Source organism: Protopterus annectens, chromosome 10.part0 (assembly GCF_019279795.1).
Source record: "Protopterus annectens isolate FY-2018-M chromosome 10.part0, PAN1.0, whole genome shotgun sequence".
Classification (NCBI taxonomy): Eukaryota; Metazoa; Chordata; order Ceratodontiformes; family Protopteridae; genus Protopterus; species Protopterus annectens.
In genome coordinates, this window is record NC_056744.1 from 745,018,327 (window position 1) to 745,038,730 (window position 20,404).

A 20,404-nucleotide genomic window follows, 5' to 3' on the forward strand; every position below is an offset into this window, starting at 1 on the left:
TCCCTTGCCCATGCTTGGAACAAACTACCCCTTGACTTACGTTCAATCTCCCACACATCACACTTTAAAAATGAACTAAAAGCTTATTTTCTCAATTCCAAAACCTGCCCTTACCATGACCCTACCTAGTCTTCCTTCCCTTTATGTACCTTCAAAAGGACCATACTTAGTACCTCATTACACCTCTCTCCAATGTGTCTACTATGCATTTGCACAAATTTTACACAAACAAAAATTGTTCATTGTTGACCTACTGAACTATATCAATGTAAAATTGTTACTTAGCTTCTTTTTAATGCAACTTTAACTTTACGCATGTATTCCAACATATGTGAATCGTTTTGCTATAACTGCTATTATATCAATATTGTTTAAAATTGTACTTGTTTTAAAATGTATCACTGGAGCTTTTCTCCTTGGGTCTCCACTGAAAATGGGCCACAAGCCCAGTTGGACAAACCCGGTTAACAAATGTCAATAAATAAATAAATAATATTATCCCACTACCGTCCAATAGCCATACTATCCCCATTATCAAAAATATTAGAGAAATATATTCACTCTCAAGTACTGAACTCTCCTATCCAACAATCTCCTACCCAAAACACAACACAGTTTCCGCTTATGCCACAGCACTATCACCGCCCTCATTAGTTTTACCAACACTGTCAATTAACAACAGAGCCTAGGTAACCTAGTCTCCACTGTCTTTCTAGAACTGTATAAAGAATTTGATACGGTTTCTCACAACAACCTCCTAATCGTCCTCTCTGAACTCAACCCAAGTAATTCCACCCTGCTCTGGTTCAAAGACTATCTGTCCAAATGCCACCGGGCCATCAAATGGATGGCCTCCCTATCTCCCCTCCTTCCAGTTACCCCAGGTGTACCACAGGGTCTATACTTGGACCCCTGCTTTTCACAAACAACCTACACATAGCCACTCATCATGCAAATATGCTGCTGATGCCACACTAGTCTGCTCAGCTCCCTCGTTCCAAATCCTTCAAGAAAAAAAAAACAAAAAAAAAACAGGAATCCTTTATTGTCGTAGAAACCTGGCTGTCAAACCCTCAACATATTCTAACCCCCCCCCCCAAAAAAAAAATAAATAAATAAAATAAAAAACATCTCATGCTCTTTTAGCCCTCCAAAGCTACTGACCCCATCCTCCCTTTTAAAATATCCTCAGCAGACAACACCTTCTTCACCCAAGTGCCACAAACCAAACTATTAAGGACAAACATTAACCAAAACCTGAAATTCAGTATACATATAGCCTAGATCATAACTGAAGTTCACAAAAAACAGGCACCCTTTAAATTGATGCAAAAACTACCCGATCACTGACAGTAAAGATATCATAGCTAGAACTCACCTACTCTCCACTTTACTATACTCATCCCCAGTTCTAACCAACCTAAACAAGGGTGACTTAAATTAACCACTTGCTAAAACAAAATAGCAAATTTCATTACAAACTCCTCCTACCGATCCCACCACTGTCAAGCCCTTAAGCAATTAGGCTGGGTAGAACTGCCCAACTTGTTAAACTTTAACCAACTTATGGTGGCACACAAAATAGTTTACTATCCCAATAAAACACCAGCACTTAATAGGCCTAATCAATCTCTACAACAACCATCAAGTAAGATCCACAAACAAAGCACTCGTAGAAATATCTAAAAGTAAACATATGTCAGGTGGCTCGCTTTACTCAAGTGCAGTTGCCAAAATCTGGAACCCCCACCCCCAAAATCAGAATGCAAAATAAATCCAACTTTAAAAAAGTCATACCTAACCAATTTCTGGATATGTAACTGTCAAGACCCAGACTAACTTACTTAATAAATACCTAGTCCTTTCTCATAACTAGCTATAAATGATCTACTCCATGAAGTTCCACACTTACATAAATCCTGATAATTCAATGTGCATAACTACCCCACTGTAACCTCCTGTGTGTCTTACTTTTTGTACATTATAATTATGTATTTTGAATGACTATGTTGAATATATTTTGTATGGACTATTTTGAATATTGTTCTTGTATTGGGGTGTACCATGTGGAGCTTTTCTCCCCAGGCCTCCACTGAAAATGGGCACTGCTTGCCCAGTCTGACTTTCCCAGTAAACAAATGTAAAACAATATAAAATACATACATACATAAATATTTTTCAGCTATGACACTGACCAGAAAAATGAGCAGTGTGTGCGTGTGTGTTTTTATATAAACATATACATTTACAAGTATTAAACACAGCATTTAAAGCAGCCAGTCTACCAGGATGTTTTTGTGAGAGACAGAAGGAAACCAGAATGTCTGGACAAAGCCCATGCAGAAGAGAAGGACAAACAAACCACACAAAGATATGGACAAAGCCCATGCAGAAGAGAAGGACAAACAAACCACACAAAGATAGTGACTAAAAAACAGAAGTGGTTCATCCCTGACCATGGAAATGTGAGGCAGACACCTTAACAATGAGCCATTATGCTGAACCATTCCTGTGTACCCATTTCAGTAGCATGTGTGGCACTATCATCTGCTGGTTCATATAAAAAAGATGGGAAACCATGAAAAGATTAAAACAGGATACACTACTAAAAGCCATTATTTGTTACAAACTCGCAAAACAAATCAAAAGGGAAAATACAGAATTAAACACACTGATTGGGTGTGACTTTTACTTTAAAATATAGCAGAAAAACCTGAGAATTGATTGCGACACTGGAGAAATAGGGACAACTATAATTCTTACCCTCTTATCAAACCAGACCCTGCTTATCTTTCCTTAGGTCATGTATTTTTTTCTTGACAATCACCACACCCCAAATTTCTCTCATTCCAAATACTGCACATCAGCTCCCGAAGAAAAAGGTTTCAAAGAAATCTGTTTACTGATGACTGGCTTTACAAATATGCATCTTTAAAATAAGAAATTTTTCAAATGCATAAAAATGAGAATAAGATCAGGCATTGCTAAACAAACCTATGACATTGCACTGAACATGCAGAACCAGTTACAAGAATACATACATAGTAATTCCTTGGCTTCTTCCTGACACTGCTCATCAACAAGAAATGTTTGACACTCAGTCTAATGCATCAGTCACTAGGCATTAAAAGCACTCATAATAAAAAGGAGCGGGAAGCTGAGCACATTATGAGTCCCCTGATAAGTGTCTGAGGCAACAGAAGCTCTGCTGGCGATAACTACTTCATAAACAATACCTCAACCCAAGCATTTAATTAAATAAACTTAAAATATATCACTCAGACACATGAAATGTTACAAAAGCAAGCAACAAGAATTATTCTGGTCCTGATGATTTTGACTAATGACTGACTTCTTAATCTTTTTTTTTTCATTAATCATTAACTGCTCATATGTCACAAAGATGGAAACTTATCATTGTCATCGCTAAGGGCTAAATTCTGGTATGAAACCTGACTTGGCTAACAAGTCCCACCAGTCTCATTTCAGTAAGTAAATTAATAGAAATTAAGTGTCCTAAATATATATTCTCACAAAATGGATTACATCTCCTGGCAAATCTCGATTATTTTGTTTTCTGAGCAAATGTTCGTCTCTCGCTAATGTTAAAGAACATTGTCTTTCACCAAATGAAGCCTTATGTAGAAGGTTTTCAGCAAGTAGCTGTTTTCCCCTAGTACAGTGCAGAAAGGCATCCCACATAAGGGAATGTTTTGTAGGTTAAAGGCAATCTCTACAATATAAATCAGGTTCACTTCAGACATGATAATCAACAAAATAATGCAACTAAGAGAGTTAGATCACAATGGCCCAGAACTACCAATAAACACACTGTGAAATCAACTATATAACATTTTCATTTAATTTGTCCTTTTCCTCTCCACATCTGCTAAAGGAGACTGGGTATTGAAGCATGTAAGTAAATCACAAATGACAGTTTCACAAACTTAGCTACAAATGTATCACTGGTGCACTTCTCTGACCTTTAATAATAATACTCATTTGTTACTTGGGTAGGTCCACTGGACACAGTCCCTTTTCAGAGGTAACCCAAGAACAATTTCCTGGTTAAGTGATTTGCAGTAATGTGCAAATTCGTCAAATTAAAAATACAAAGTCACACGTTTCCACAGACAATTCACTTTTAAATGTTAAGTGCTGTGCAAATGGTCACTCTTTTGAGACAATGTGTGGGATTCAGAAACCCTTGTGTTTAGATGCAGTAGGTAACTGCTGTCAAGAACAAGGAGAAGTGGATGGCAAAAACTGAAAAAACTTTTGGAGCTATGCGTTAGCTGTTAAGCAGCTTGTAAAAATGATCCAATTATTTAAAACACTACATTTAAACTGAAATTGCTTCAGTTTATCACCTACCACCTGAAGTAATGTCCTGCTATACCTTGGGAAGGTCTGATGATATAGTCCGTTTTTAACAGAAAACAATTTTAGAAAGAAATACATACACTTTAAACTCAAGTTCACTTTATGGGAAGAAAACCTCTAAAGTAGTTTAGTGCAGTACAAGGAAATGTTAAAATACAACTATGGAAAATAATATACTATAAAAAAGAGAAATGCACAAATTGATCCATGTTTATAGGTACTTCAACGTACCGCTGCAGGAAAGCTGTCAAAGAGGCACTTACTGTTGTGGGCATGTATGCAGCTACATAACTGATGCCTAGAGAAAGCTGTGCGAAAAGTCACCACATGCTGTGCTGACAAACAGATGCACTACTACAGTTAGTACTCTAAAGAACAAATCAAAGACTTCAGGAATAACATTTTAGTATTCAAGTAATGACAACAAAACACACAAAGATTCTGTACTGGCACACTGTACTGACAAATGTCTTGTAAAACTGTATTCCAAATTGTAATGTGCAATACATCAAGCATACACCCCTTTTATTCACCCTTAAAAGAAATACGTTACTGTATACAAAACACAACAAAAAAGTATAAACAAATGTATAACCTGCATATTAATAAAACAAAGTTGGAAACATACCCTAGGTTCAGCAGATCCCATCGACTGGAAAAAAAATCCAATAAAAATACATTCAGAGCACAAAGCTCAAAGGATAACATAGCACAGCATCAACTCAAGTGCATACGCCACCATCAGCACCACCATAACAGACCAAAACAAATGATCACTGCACAATCCACACCCATAACATAAGAAGCAAAAAGCTCAAAGGATAACACAGCACAACATCAACTCATGTACATACGCCACCATTAGCACCACCACAATAGAACAAAACAAATAATGATCACTGCACAATCCACACCCATAAAATAAGAAAGGTAAAAAGCATGTTTATGAACAGCAATTTCCAGGCAATATAAAATCCACAAAGAGTATACTGATTAAACAGCCAAACAAACAAAGGCAAGCTCTACTACTGCCTTATGTGGGAATAAGTCAGTTGATCCGTTCAATGCAAGATTCTTCTCACTCACCTAAGAAACACACATCACAGCCACTGCAATGTGCAGTCTGAAACTGCCACAGTGAAAGATTATTTTCCATGAAAAGTGATGAACTCCAAAATGCAGAGGGCATATGCTGTAAAATCAGACTACCTTTTCACCCCGGTATGTCCTGCATGGCCCAACAAAACTTATAGCACAGCACAGTCCACTAGCTCTGTAGCTGGTGACCTGTGGTAACTTTTCACAAATTAGAGTACTATTAATATCAGTTACATAATGTAATAACAGATTACTCCATAAAGCAAAAAACACATATTAAAACATCAAAAGCATGTGTACACAGCAGTGATCATGCTTGTTCTACCTGGCATACCTTATCACAAAAGGTTTCTCATCCAGGAAAAAAGAGGTCATTGTTCCCCTCTACTCGTCACTCATTAGACCCATTATAGAGTACAATGCCCCTTTTAGTATGTACCTCACAAGACATCTACAACAACTGGGAGCTGCAGAAATACCTCACAAAGAGGATTATTGGCCTCAAACAGATGCCCTACACAGACCATCTCAAAAAACACCAGCTTTACTCCGTCGCATATCGCCTACTCAGAGGAGATCTCTGCCTAACATACAAAGCTATGTCAAACCCAAAGCTGTTGGACATGCTCCACTTAAACAGATCCCAATCCCTCCGAGCTACACATTCTAGGGACCTAAACCTTTCCACCACAATAAACAGAACATGCTAGAGGGATAGATTCCTGTCCCACAGACTTGCCATACTCTGGAACAAACTACCTGTCTATATCACACAAAGTTCCTCATTAGCACTCAAGAAAAAGCTTGATGATGGCATGGGAAATAGGAAATTCACCCCGGGGATCACCTCTGTAGCTCTGCTTGACAGGGGCACAGGAAAATAATCTTCTTGGGTGGCAAAAGCCAGGGTACTTTTTTGACTAGGCTTGTATAGGCCCTAGGGCCAATAGCCTATTACCTACCTATGAACTTATGAGTATGAGATAATAACAGCAGCATAATCATACAGCAAAACAGGGGGTGACTATTCATGCTCATCTTCACAGCACCTTGCATCTTTCTGTACCATAAATATACTCATTAAACAAATCGGTTACTAAAAAGATTCCACATACTGATGTGAAATCTCAAGTTTTAACCTAAAGGTTTCAAGATTTTTCAGAAAAAGCACTTGCCTATTAAGAACGCCTATTAACACATACCTACAGATATATACAATTTCCTATACAAGGGCATCCCCTCTCAAGAGAGTCTTATATTACACCTTAATTTCCATACTCCATATATTTGTTTCAGAACGGTTCTGCAATCAGCAATACATGCGCAGTCATCAACACATTTTATTAGTCAAAATGTAACATTTTTTTTTCAGAATTACAAAATATGCATAAAGTTGCAAAAACATTATGTCACTTGCACTCAGCTACAAAGTCAATGAAAAAACACTATGCAATCCACAGGTTCCCAACATCAGACGAAAACAATTCCCAGATTTTAACAAAGTCAATGGAAAAACACTATGCAATCCACAGGTTCCCAACATCAGACGAAAACAATTCCCAGACTTTAACATGTACACTACACCACACACACACACACACACACACACACACACACACACACACACACACACACACACACACTCTCTCTCTCTCTCTCTCTCTCTCTCAGAGGACAGGATATATTGTAAACTACACAAATTTATCAGGAATCCACTACACAAACATGTATTTTACAGCAACAAAATGCAAAAGAGACTAACAACTGGACAATGCAGTCACACAGACATTTACAGCATACTTTTTATTGTATGGAACACCTTGTTCATTCAAAACAGGCTGCAACATCAAGACAGTGGCAAGACCATCACAGTTTCCTTCGCAAAGTCTTAGCTGTTTGTGAACTATAATTGTCATTTTCATTCTTGGAAAAATAAAACATATGCGCACAGATACGTCTGCATGTGTACATGATAACAAAGATATTTACATCGTGTGTGTGTGTATACAAAATACATAAATTATAAACATCCGTAAAATACATACATAATTAAAAGTATATGCGCGCCCACACAATCTATGACACACACACACATATATATATAATGTTCACATATATGAATACAGGTGCATCTATGACACACACACATATATATATATATATGTACACATCTATGAATACAGGTGTGTGTGCGTGTGTGTGTGTGTGTATATATATATATATATATATATATATATATTATATATACATACATACATATATATACACACAAATATATACGTGTGCAAATATCTAACATAAAATATAAAAAACAAACATTCACAAATACATTTGCGTACATATATATAAACGTACGCATACATACACGGAAACACACACCGGGACTACAAATGTCTACTTTATAAACCTGAAGTGAAACGCGGAAACTATACTACTAAACATCTTGTGATTCATTTTCCAAGATTAACCAGCCCACCTCACTACTCTCCCAGCAGTGGGGTGTCAGCTGCACTAATCTATGTTAATGTATTTACTGTAAGCGCATTTTCCCCCAGAAACTTCCTCCACACTTACTACCCATCCATACGTCGCAATAAATTTCTTGGACAGTCCAAATATAGAAACAACACACAAGCACCGTTGTAACAGACTCCAAACAAAGATCTTACCGTTAAGAGACACAGTGGCTTGCTGCCAGCGTTGACCGGAGTCGAACAGGTAAAGATGACCTGAGACAAGTTAATAAGTTTCCGTAGCTCCTGTACCAGAACGATCGTGACTAGTTTCCCATGGCTGAAGGAACTGCTGTCATGAGCAACGTCATGGGGCGGAGAAAAGGAAGCTTTGAGGAAGAATCTGCTGTGGGTTAGCTAGCGGGAAAAGGAGGTGAGCAGCCATTTGCTGCACGACATTTTCCCGTATATTCGCCATTTGCTGTATTATATCTTTCGAGTGAGTTTTACGAGAGAAGAGGTGTATCTGGAATGTGGTTAATTTTTGTTTGCTATTTTGCAAGCGTAAAATATTGAGTTATATTTAAAATTCATTCGCTATATATATATATATATATATATATAAAGTGCGTACTGTAAGTAAGTCGACCATTCTTGCGGTGACTGCTACGTATGGGTCACTTTGTCACCAGTCATTTGTCGGTGGTTAAACCCTTTCTTACAAGATGGTGTTTTCGGGGAATCTATAATAATTACAGCCGTCTAAGAAAGTACAGTTGTGTAAAATATTGCCATAAGGGTAGATGTTCGTGTATTCACTGCTGAAGTATTCTTAACTATATGGGATTCCTTACTCCAGATGCCCGACCTCTGGCCAATCTTCCAAAGACTTCTGAGTTTAAAAGGTATGCCAAATGTCATCATACGCACACTGTGTAAGGTAGGGCATGTCGCATAGACAGGCATACCAGAAACAGAACTGATTGCCCCAGGAGGAACACTAGTCCAAGGAACCCAAGAGGTAAGGTGTACATGATTTAGGAAGATAAAAACTAGGGGGAGGGAGAGAGCAAGTACTAACAGTAGTGAAGGCAAGGGGCAGCTATCGTTATGGTAAGATTTTACACAACTGAACTATGCCCTTAATTTTACTGCTGCACTATTCTTAACTATATGGGAGAGTGCCAAAGCTCAAGAGGAAGCAAGAGAGGAGGAAGGGGCAGAAGAATCCTTTAAAAAAAATATGAACTGAACTAGCAAAACCAGCCTTAGTTGTAGAGATCCTGTCCAACTAGTCTTGATTAATAAAGGTATGCACAGAAGTCTAGGTAGCTGCTTCAAGAATAGAATTGGTATCTAAGCCTTTGAAAAAAGGTACTTTTCTGTTATACCTCTACCACATTTTCACGCTTCTGGTGCTGCCGCCTTTTTCGTTTCTTGAGTTTTCCTTCTACTGACAAGGAGACAACACCCCCTGTACCTTTAGGGAGCCAAAAGTCGTCCCTCCATCCCATGTCTGAGGCATCTGTGAACAATTCCTGAGAGGGAAGAGGGGGTGAAAATGGATCCCTGGATTCAGAGACAACTGCTGAATCCATGACAGAAGTTCCTGTCTGAGGCAAGGAAGAAAAGGAGCTACAAATTCTAGAGGATCAGCATGTTGGAGCCACACTGACTTCAGAAACCACTGAAACATTATCATATGAAGTTTGGCCAGAGGGAGCTTTGGCATGGTGGATGCCAGGAAACCCAGAACTCACAAATTCCCTGGCAGTAATGGAAGCCAGATGAAGAAGAGCTTGAAAGATTGATATGAGAGTTAATGTCTTTGGAGGAGGCAGTGATGCAATCAATGGCACTATCTGAATCCTGCAACCCAGAAAAACATGATTCTGAGAAGGAGTCACTGAAGACTTTGAAATTTATACTGAAACCCAGGATCTGAAGAAAGGAGATGGTAAAAATGAAGATTTTGCAAAAGGGCTCTGGAGAGGATGCCTGACTCAACAGGTTGTCCAAGTAAGGAAATATTTGGATTCCTTGAAGTCTGCAAAAGGCAATCACAGGAGCAAAGTATTTGATGAACACTCCTGGAGTAGTAGAATGTCCAAAGGGCAAAGCAGAGAACTGAAAATGCCAGGAAGCAACAGAGAAAAGCAAAAACTTCCTGAAAAGAGGACAGATCAGAATATGAAGATAAGCATCCTTGATATCCAGAGACACCATATAGGCCTGAGGGAGCAAGTGAGGAAAGAGAATCTGAAGGGACAACATCCAAAACGAAGGTACCTTTAGAAAAGTATTTTGATGAGAGAGGGCTAGAATAGGTCTCCAAGTGCCCTCTTTTCTGGCCAGGCACTAGAAATAGTTGGGAGTAGAACCTTTTCCCCGCTTGGAACACAGGCACCTCTTGAATAGTAACCTGAGACAAGAGATCTTGAAGAACCTCTAGTAGAAAGGAAATATCTTCCAAAGAAGGCTGAGAAATAGCCTTAAACAGAGGACTGGATTTCCACACCATGAAGTACCCTTGACGAATGATCGACAGAACCCGAGAATCCAGAGTGAGCTGAAGCCAAAGAGAAACAGGAATGTGTCTGGGGAAGGACTGATAGTCACACAGCACCTGGTTTGTCCAGAAAGGAAGGTTTCAGAGTCCTTGAAAATATACTAGCCTTAGCAGGAGTCTGTTTGCCACTCTTCTTACCTTTAGTAGAAGGATGTGATTGCCTATGACCAAAGGCAGGCTTAGCTCGGTAGTTTCTCTGAAATTTAGGCACTGAAGAAACAAACACGTTTAAGTTCTCATAAGGCCTTACCCTTATTGTGAAGGAACTTAAACAAACCAGCAGCAGCTTCCCCAAACCAAAGCTTAGAATCCAGGGAAGCATTCATCCACTTAGCTTGAATATCTTCAGGTAGAGATTGAAGCCTAAGCCAAGAATAGGTCCTCATAACTGAACCAAAAACAGCAGCAGCCCTAGAAGAGGCATCCATCGCATCATAACTACATTTAATACAATGAGAAATTACTTGAGAGGAAGTCCCTAGCAAGGAACGAACAGAAATTTTACCCTCTGAGTCTGGAAAATCAGAAATAAGTTGACAGGCCTGAGAAAGAAGAGCCAACATGTATCTAGACATGTGGGTCTGATAATTAATAGCCCTAAAAGCTAGGGTAGTAGAAGTCTAAACCTTTTTGCCCAGCCTGTCCATAGTTCTGCTGTTCTTGTCAGAAGGCAATAACTTGGGCAAAGAAAGCAATTGAGATGGCTTATCAGAGGCTATGGAGACTACCAAAGGGTCACCAGCAGGACATTTATATAAAAAAGAATAATCCTTAGGAATCCCAGAAAACCTATCAGGTTTCTTGGGAGCAGGGGGGAGAGAATCAGGCATCTGAGAGGCATTGGAGAAAACATCCAGCAAAGCAAGACAGGAGAAATAGCTGCAGGTTTAGGAGAGTCCAGCTGCAACAACTCATAATACCTTTTATGGATATCAGAGGCCTGAGTACAACACCACTTAAAACAAATCCATCATCCTAGAGAGCGTGCACCCAAAGGAACTTTCCTCAAAAGGGAACATCAGGACTAATAGATTACTCCTCTGACCTAGAATCCAAAGGAGAAGGAATTTGAGTAGAATAAGTTAGGGATTCGTCAGCAGAAGCCAACTCATCCTCAGAAAAATCCTGGTCTCTAGGCCTTTTAAGAGGAGTAGAGGACCAAGGAGAAGCTGGAACTGAAACCCCATGAAGAGGCTTTAAGGACATTAAAAGCAGAAAATAACCATTGAGTAAAAGCCTGTCACTCACTTTGTGGATCCCTAGAAGCAGAAGAAGCATTTAATTTTTTGTTCTTTTTTTAAGGGAATGTAGGACAAAAGGCTCAGATCCAGGACGACAGTCGAGAACCATAGGAGGAACTTCTTCCACAACTAGAAACTGAGGACCTCCCCTAGGCCTCTCAGAAAAAAAAAACATGGTTCCTTCTGAACATCTGGGATGGACACCTGCAAAGCCTCTTTGGTCATGCTGCCAGCCAGATCCTCACCTGCCTCCAACATGGTTGAGGCAGAGGTATCTGACAACACAACCAGGCGAGACTCTGGGTTTGTTACAACCTCAGGAGAAACATCTGGCAGAGGCTGGACAGAGGAGGATTCTGGTCTTACCCTTTTCACCTTCTTCTTCCCTAACAGCTGACCTTCAGCAAGGGAGATTCCTTCTATAGTATCTTTAGCAAGTAGCCTAAGACACTGGTTTTCAAGATACAAAGAAAGTCGACTGCGAAGGGTTTTCAGAACAAATGCCTGACAAATAGAACAAGACATATGGTCATGAGAAGCACCTAAGCAAAAAAGACACATTCTGGCAGTCTCTATGGGGGGATCTGTCTCCCACACTGGCATTTACCCTTCCTGAATGACAGCCTGAAGGAACACAAAAGACAAAATCCCCAAAGGGGCACTTATCTTTAAAAACAACAGGCGTAGGAAGTCCCTGAAGTATAAAAATGCATTCAACTGGCAGAAAATGGATGCAGGTAAATAGACAGATGGTGTAAAAGATACGTTCAGACTGGTGGCAAAGAAGTCCTGTTTTTGGTAAGCCTGAATGTCACCTTTATGGCGTACATTACGCAGGGTGCATATGGTGATGTTTGGCATACCTTTTAAATTCAAAAGTCTTTGGAAGACTCACCGGATGTCGGCCTTCCGCCGCAGTGAATCCCATATAGTTAAGAATGTTGCATCAGTGAATGTGAGGACATCTTGGTGAGCCGGAGGCCTTGGACGTTAACCTTGACTTATGAGAAATAGATGTCAAACAGTATCAGGCCCAGCACAGAGTCCTGGGGTACTCTGCTGGTGTGTGGTCTCTTGATGGGGGTGGTCTGACCAATCCTCATTTCTTGGGTCCTATTGGAAGCCAGCCAGTCAGCGGTCCAATGAGTTATGTAAGGATTTATGCCTAGCTTTGAGAGCTTGTCAACAGTGCCTGAGTAGGGTATTTTCTCAACTGCCAGGTCAAGGTACTCAGTATGCACTGTTTTACCCTCATCTATTGCCTTGATTACCCTCTCAAAGAAGTCTACTGGGTTAAGTAGGCACAGCCTTCCCTTAACAGAGCTAAACTGGGATGGGTCTAGTGTCTGTACATTAGGAATGTCCTTGCTTATCATTTCCATCATAATTTGTTTCATGGATTTGCATATTAGACTTGTTAGACTGATGGGTCTGTAGTTTCCTGGGTTGGTTGATGGTCTGCCCTTGTAGGCTGTTGTGGTCCTCCATTCACTTGGAATGTAGACTGTTTTGAAGCTGTAGTTGAAGAGTACCTCTAGTGTTCTTGTTAGGCCAAGTTTTAGACTGTTCAGGAGGCTGCATGAGATGTCTGGACCCATAGAGGCGGTGTTCTTGGCTTTGGTGAACACTGCCAGCACCTGGGGAAGTATGCTGGAGAGGATTTCACCTGGAGAAATGGGCGGGAGGGGGGGAGGTGACGTGTGAGCTGAATTTATCAGCAAGTAGATATGTTGTGTCACCCTGATCAGTGATTGTGTTATCGTTCAGCACAATAGTGTGTTACCTTTAAGGTTCCTGACATAGCTCAAGAAGGGCTTATGATGGTCTTTGGCTTGTGAGGCTGTCCTGACCTTGTAGTTGGCTACAATTGACTTAATTAGACCGCTTCCTTTCTTGTTTAATTGTCTTTAAGGGAGTTGCTTTCCCTAATTTTAGCATGAGTCTTTTTCTTTTATTATATCCCCTGTTTAGGTGAAAATTCCATCAGTGGAGTTTGTTTTTAGTGTTTGTTTTCTGTTTACTTCTGGTAAGATTGGCAGCCTCTATGCGTCTATTCACACATTTGTATAGGTACTTTGAATAATTCTACTTAGGTAACTGTGATCTCTGGGTTAGGGGAGCTTTGAATTTTGGCAAACTGTCACTTAATAGTATGTAGTTTGCCTTAGAATAGTTCCTCTCACTGGTTTAGCTGTGTTTTCTGAGTCAATTTTTACTTTAAAGGAAACAGTTCTGTGAACTAACCTCACTAGTGAGGATAACGTGTGTGTGGGGGGGTGCAGCAGTCTCCCATGTTGGTAGCACCAAATCCAGTATGTTTGATCCTGTGGTTTGAGCATGTGCTATCCATTTCGGGTGTTTGTGTTATACTAAAGTCCATGAAATGTGCCTGTGTGTTTAAGGCAACATAAGTTTCCTACTCTATAAAGGTGTAGTTAAAGTTACCCTTGATTAGGGTGTTTGGTTAGAGGGTGAGCACTTCTAGTAGATTTAGTTAAGAGTCATGAGATTCTAGGGTCATAAATGGTGACCTGTTGCTAGGTATAATATAGTGAGGGACCTTAGCTGTGATGACTTTCATGTGGATGTGCTCCATGGTATCATCCAGTTTAACCAGCAGAGGTATGTTTGTTGCTAATGTAAATTGAGACATCTTCATGTTTGGCCCCAGTCTGTGCTATTATTGTTCTAAATGTGAGGAAGGCACCGTAGCCTTGCACTGCCGGAGGACTTTCTACATATTTAAACCAAGTCCAGTCATGGCAGAGATGTCTACATTCTTCAGAGTGAGGAGGGCTTGAAGAGTATGGAGTTTTTTTGTTTAGGTTCCTAGCATTAAGCAGTATCACCTTAAGGCTGATTGGACACTTTTTCACTTTGTTGGTAGTGAGCTGAATTGTCTTTTTGGCATTGTGTAAAAAAGGCTCTAAGGAGGGTGGATAAAGTTTTAGCCAGTATCCAAAAGCCTGGGGGTGACAGGTGCAGCCCGTCCTTGGCAAAGTAACATAGTCTGTTGACCATTTCCTTCCATGCTAACAGATATTGGATCTCCCTGGAGTGACCACCAGAATCTAAACTAGTTATTAAAATCAATCATTTTATATTTACACTGTGGCACCTTTCTTGGTGAAGGTAGAATGACACTCAATGCAAGGCTCGTAACTTTCTGTGACACATATTCCAAGAAATCCATTATGTCTCTTTTCATATAGTCCAGTGAGGTATGTCTCAGATCATTTACACCCACATGGATTATGATAGAATCATATTGGTACCTGTGGGGTGCAGTGACTTGGGTGTGTGTGTGATATTATGGATCATGGCTGCAGGTAAGCAGCTATCCATTATCTTCTCCTTGTCTAACTTGGTGAGTGGAGCATTTGTGTGTTCCACAATGGAATCCCCAATGACAAGAGCATAAGGTAAAGTATATACTTGCCTCATGGGCTTTGCTGTTTGGGACCATTGGATGTAGGCTTATATGGGATGTTTTTGTTGCTTTTGGTATGTATTTTAGTCATTGTTGAGGAGTAGTGTTTCCATTAGGCGGCTTTTGCAGTCTTTGAGATTTGGGAAGGTTTTTTTTAAGCGCCTCATCGTAAGATAATCTCTGTGTGTGAGGGATGCAGAGTTGAGTATTCCTGATAACTTTGTATGCAAGCCTTTTGCCTCCAAGGAAGTTGTGTGTTTACATCAATCATATACTTTGTTTTCTTTAGTGATTAACTGAGTGTCTGACAACATGAGGCAATTGCAACATTGCCTTAGGATGCCCATATCTACCAAGCTGACCACGGAGATTAGGAAATTGCTTATCCATGTTGTCCGAATCTGTAATACGGTAGGCTATTAAGGATTGTGTTTTTTTTCAGAGGTTTCCTAGGGTAGTTTCTGGGATTAAAGGTAAGATGTTATATAGTACTAGGATATGGTAGTGCTACTCGATACACAAACTATTTTTTGGGTTGGGGCAAATGTATAGTGCTAGCATATGATCTCGCTATTTGATGCACAGGCTAGCTACTCTAAGCTTAATTTCGTACAATGCTTTTCTGTTTAACAGGTTTCTGATCAAATTCTTACTTTATAGGAAAATATTTTTATTGGCTTGGCACTTGCTACAGAGCACTGCTAACTACCACTGCTCAGTGGGCAGCTGTGTGCATACTCACCTAATGTATAGCAGAGAAAAAAGCTTGAAAAGTGACTGCTATGCCCACTAGCCAATAAACAACCACACTTTAAGCTTCCTGGAATACTTCCCAACTTGGAAACACCAGGTAAACATTTTTTGCCACAAGATGGATGATCATGGAATTTCTTAATGTAAATGCAAAGCAAAAGTAGTTCTCAAGTCTTGACCAACAAACAACTAAGTCCATGGCTAATTTGTGTTTCTGTGAAGTGAATTGTAAGCTAACAGAACTAGAAAAGCCAAAAAAACCCCCCAGAAAAATGACAATTTTTATCACAAAATTAAATGCCTTAAATTGCTCAAAAACAGTAGTGATCGCTATAAAAGCTAGTACAAGTGCAGTAATTCAAGAACATATGCTTATCTTAGCCTCCGTGGCTCTAGATGCAGTTGGAACTCATGAAGTGTTGCTGTAGATTGTGGAAGTGACCACAGAATCTTGCAAACTTGTCTAATTTATTGCAGAGAAAAATCTTAAACTTAAGCCTATAGCCTCTAGCCAATAAATGACCACATGTTGAGCTCCGTGGAGTGCTTCTCGACTCAGAAGACCAGATAAACACCTTCTGCCCCAAGATGGATTATCCTGGAACTTTTAAATTAAAAACATGTCAAAGGTAGCTCTCAAATGCAGATTAAACAGCCAGCCACCAAACAACCAAGTCCCTGGCTAACTGGCCCTACTGCAAGGCGATTCATAAACAAATAGAAAAGAAAAGCCAACAGAGAAATGATTTTTGTCGCAAAATTTAAATAAATGCTTTAAAAAGAGTATTAAAGTAGTAAAAATCACTCTATAAAACATGTATAAAAGCAGGAAATCAAGAAAATACTCCAGCTTCATTAGATCAGATCAAAGATTTGGGTTGGCATCTTTGGTTCCATCAGTTGGACCATAACTCACAGTTCCATTGGTGGTATCTGAGACATCTGCTGTTGAATCCTCCATGCCAGTTCCCTTGTTGGGGCCTACTACCTTCTCAGGTTTTGGGATCCCTTCAACAGTTGTGTCTGCTTTTCCTGATGAGAGGGTCAGATCTTTCAACTGGAGCAGCCTGTTTAATTTCGATGGAGGTTGTTTCAACCTTCCAGATGTTGGGAAGGATCATTTCTACACCCAAGGGAGTGGATCCACAAGTACCACTGGTCGCTGTACCACCCCATGGCTTCTCTCCATTCTCATCAGGCAGCTGCTGGTCAGTGTCATTCCACTGGCCTCGTGCCAGCTGCTGAAAAGCAGAGAAAGAATACTCTTGGAGTCAGGTGACACATCCCCTGAGCCTCTTAAAAAGAGGATGTGTAAGCAACAACAGACTTTCAGAGTCCCCCCACCTCTGATACTGACTTGAAAGGTAAAGAAGGTTCCCAACAGTCCCTTCCAGAAAATGCTTCGTTGGTTGAAATTTTAGAACTGATACAGCAGAGGGGAGATCAGCCCACTGACTCCCCTTTCAGAACAAGAAATGCTCAAGGCCTGCAGAATGACACAGGTCTTCATCCTGAGTAGTCCCTCCAGCCAGCATGTTACTTGTTTTAGCAGCTAGGATGCCCTGATAGGAGCCTGACACCTGCAAGACAGTCCTTGTAAACCACACAAAATCCTCTGTCCCCACTGGGTCAAATCATCTGCGGTAGACTTCCTCATTCTGGAAAGAGTGGGCAGGCTGTTAAGACTGTTTACTGTCTGAGTCAAATTTAAGGCTCCCAACGATCTTTTAATAGGAACCAAACAGAGCCTCATTCTCTCTTGTTTTTACAAGTCTAGACATCAGCTTGACTCACCCTCAGACAAGAGCAGGCCTAGAGGCTGAGGAGATCTGCAGAATCGGGGATATTGTAGACCATTCTCTGACAGATCATCTCAGAATCTGTGAAGGTCCACCGGACTTCTCCACTGTGGAGGCAGTTGGGGATTGTCTCTCCCTCACCCAATATACCATCACCCAAAATATTTGGTAAGAGGGATAAAACAGAGGCTATTAAATACAACAAGAAGCTCCACTCCCAGGAAGCTGTCCTCACCCTGGAGAGGGTTGACATCTGTGGAGTTACTTAGACATGGTTTAAAGCTGAGGAAGGCACCCTTCCACACATTTAGACCAGCTACCACAGAAGAAGGAACAGGAGGTGGACTTGTATCAGTCTACATAAAAAGTAAGCACACCTCAAGATTGGTCTGCCAATATGGTAGGCTTGAACAACCCCATATCCAACTAACCTTAAGTAAAATCCCACAACATATCCTTTCTAGCTACATGCCCCCGTCTATGACCAGGATGACCAAACCACATACTTGAATGCAGTGCAGTCACTCAATTTTCAGCCCTACACCATATTCATGAGTGATTTCACCTACCTCACCATAACCTACGTACACAACCCCTAACATGCAGACTCAAAGATTGCTGGATTTTCTCAGTGAAAACATTCTAAAACAGTTAGTCTGCACACTTAAGGGTACAAATATGGTGGATATGGTACTCACAAATATGAAAGAATACTGCATCTCCACTTGTTTAATGTTCTCACTGGTCAGATCAGATCACAAAGTGGTCACCTTTGAAATAAATATAAAGACTAAACTCCCAGCAGACCACAGAATCCTTAAGAACTTTTCCAACGCTAACTACTTTCTGTTAAGCAATGGCATACCTAAATTCCAAGTCTCTCAAAACTCCGTCTGTGTGGAGGTGTTTACTGAAAACCTCCAAAACAGGTGTGTATACTATGCGATCAACCAAATTGGTAACCTTAGAAAGGGTCCACTTAGTCCTGGACATCAAACGGGTGACAAACAAGACAGAAAAATAATTTCAAAGCAATCCATCCAATAGTCACCTTTTATTCATTATATAAAAGATGATTATTGGATGGACTGTTTGAAATTATTTTTATCTCTTGTTTATCACCTGTTTGATGCCCTGGGCTATGTGGACCCTTTTTAAGGTTAAGTGTTTACTGAAACACTATGCAAGCATGTAAATAAGTGCATAGAAACAGCAGTACCAAACTGAAATAAACTTAGGACAAAGTCCACAAACAAGCTCCCTTAGTGGACCCCAGTATAAATAGATTGTACAAAAAAGAAACAAAATCCTATCCCAAATAAGAAGGGTTATGCCCAAAAGACAAAAACTCCCTCATCAGTCTCAGCAAGCAAATCAGAGGACTAATCAAGTCCATCAAATCCAACTTTGAGGCAAAAATAGCCTCCCGGGCTAAGGATACCCATAAGGCATTTTTCAGTTTTGCATGTAATTTTAAAGGGAACACCCAGCAGTGTTTTGAACTGATAGTAAATAGAACTTCCTGTACTGAACCAGGGAATATAGTGAATTTGCTGGGCAATAAAGTTAGCTCCAATTTCATCCCCTCCCCCAGTTCTCCTCCGAAAATACCCTTAACTATTTCTCCCCCAACTATCACTAAAGAACAGGTCCTCCCTGCAGTAAGAGCTAAAAATCTGCATCAGTGGGTCCTGATAATGTCCCAGGATGCCTCCTAAATAGTTTGAAACATGATCAGTTAGGCCCACTAGAAACTCTATTCAACCACACCCTCCAGACAAGATTGGTCCGTAGGGAAATGGGGACTGCAACGGTCATCCCCCTATATAAAGGCAGACTATCAACAGATCCGTAGGTTTGACTAGTCTTATATGGAAGGCTATGAAAAGATTTATTATGGACATAATAAACAATGACATAGGAAATCTTCAAATACTGGACCCATCCCAGTTCAGTTTCATCAAAGGCAGGTCACACCTACTAAACTTAGTGGACTTCAAAGTCACTGGAGCCATGGACAAGGGCAGAATGGTACATACTGCCTACCTTGACCTGACAAAGGCATTTGACACAAAACCTCACTCTATGGTATTATAGTGAAAGTCACAGATTTAGATATAAATCCTTATGTCACCTGATGGGGAGCCAAATGGCTCACCGGACACGGGAAGTTTAGGGTGGGGGGATCCACCTTCACCAGGAGGCCTGCTACTAGTGATGTCCCACAGGATGTGATACTTGGATCTGTCCTGTTTGGAGTATACGTCTCTGAAGTCATGTCAAATATAGAAGGCCTTTGGCTGACCAGATTTGCTGATGATTGCAATCTAGGTGCAGTCACTAAATCCTCTAAAGATGTAGATATCCTCCAGGAGGGTCTGACACAGACAAATAACTGGTGCCAAAACCATTGCCTAAAATTCAGTGCAAAAAAAAATGTATAATGATACCTTTTGGGAAGATGACCATCCCTGCAGATTACAATATTGATAACTCTCCCCTAAGAGTAGACCCAGTGGTAAGGGACTTAGGAACTCAGGTTGACAGTAACCTGAAATTTGATTATAATGTGTATATGGTGGTGAGTAAGTTCTTCTACACTGTGTAACTTACAAGTAAGGGCTGGTACCCAGATCTAAGGAAATCGTAGTCCCACTATACTCAGCCCTCATTAGACC

General features: G+C 40.3%; 1 protein-coding gene and 1 long non-coding RNA gene across 3 annotated transcripts in view; one reads left to right on the forward strand and one right to left on the reverse strand.

The window, feature by feature from the left end:
• The window catches only part of JAK1 (Janus kinase 1), a 1,643,095-nt gene extending 1,634,832 nt beyond the window's left edge, over window positions 1-8,263 (reverse strand). Inside the window, exon 1 of the mRNA XM_044085562.1 lies at window positions 8,151-8,263. The gene's annotated coding sequence lies outside the window, so the exon portion shown is untranslated. The remainder of the gene's footprint in view (window positions 1-8,150) is intronic.
• Window positions 8,264-8,356: 93 nt separating this feature from the next.
• Window positions 8,357-20,404, forward strand: part of LOC122813313 — a 376,648-nt gene continuing 364,600 nt past the window's right edge. For both annotated transcript variants that reach the window (XR_006366659.1, XR_006366660.1), the window contains exon 1: window positions 8,357-8,433. This is a non-coding gene — a long non-coding RNA (uncharacterized LOC122813313). The remainder of the gene's footprint in view (window positions 8,434-20,404) is intronic.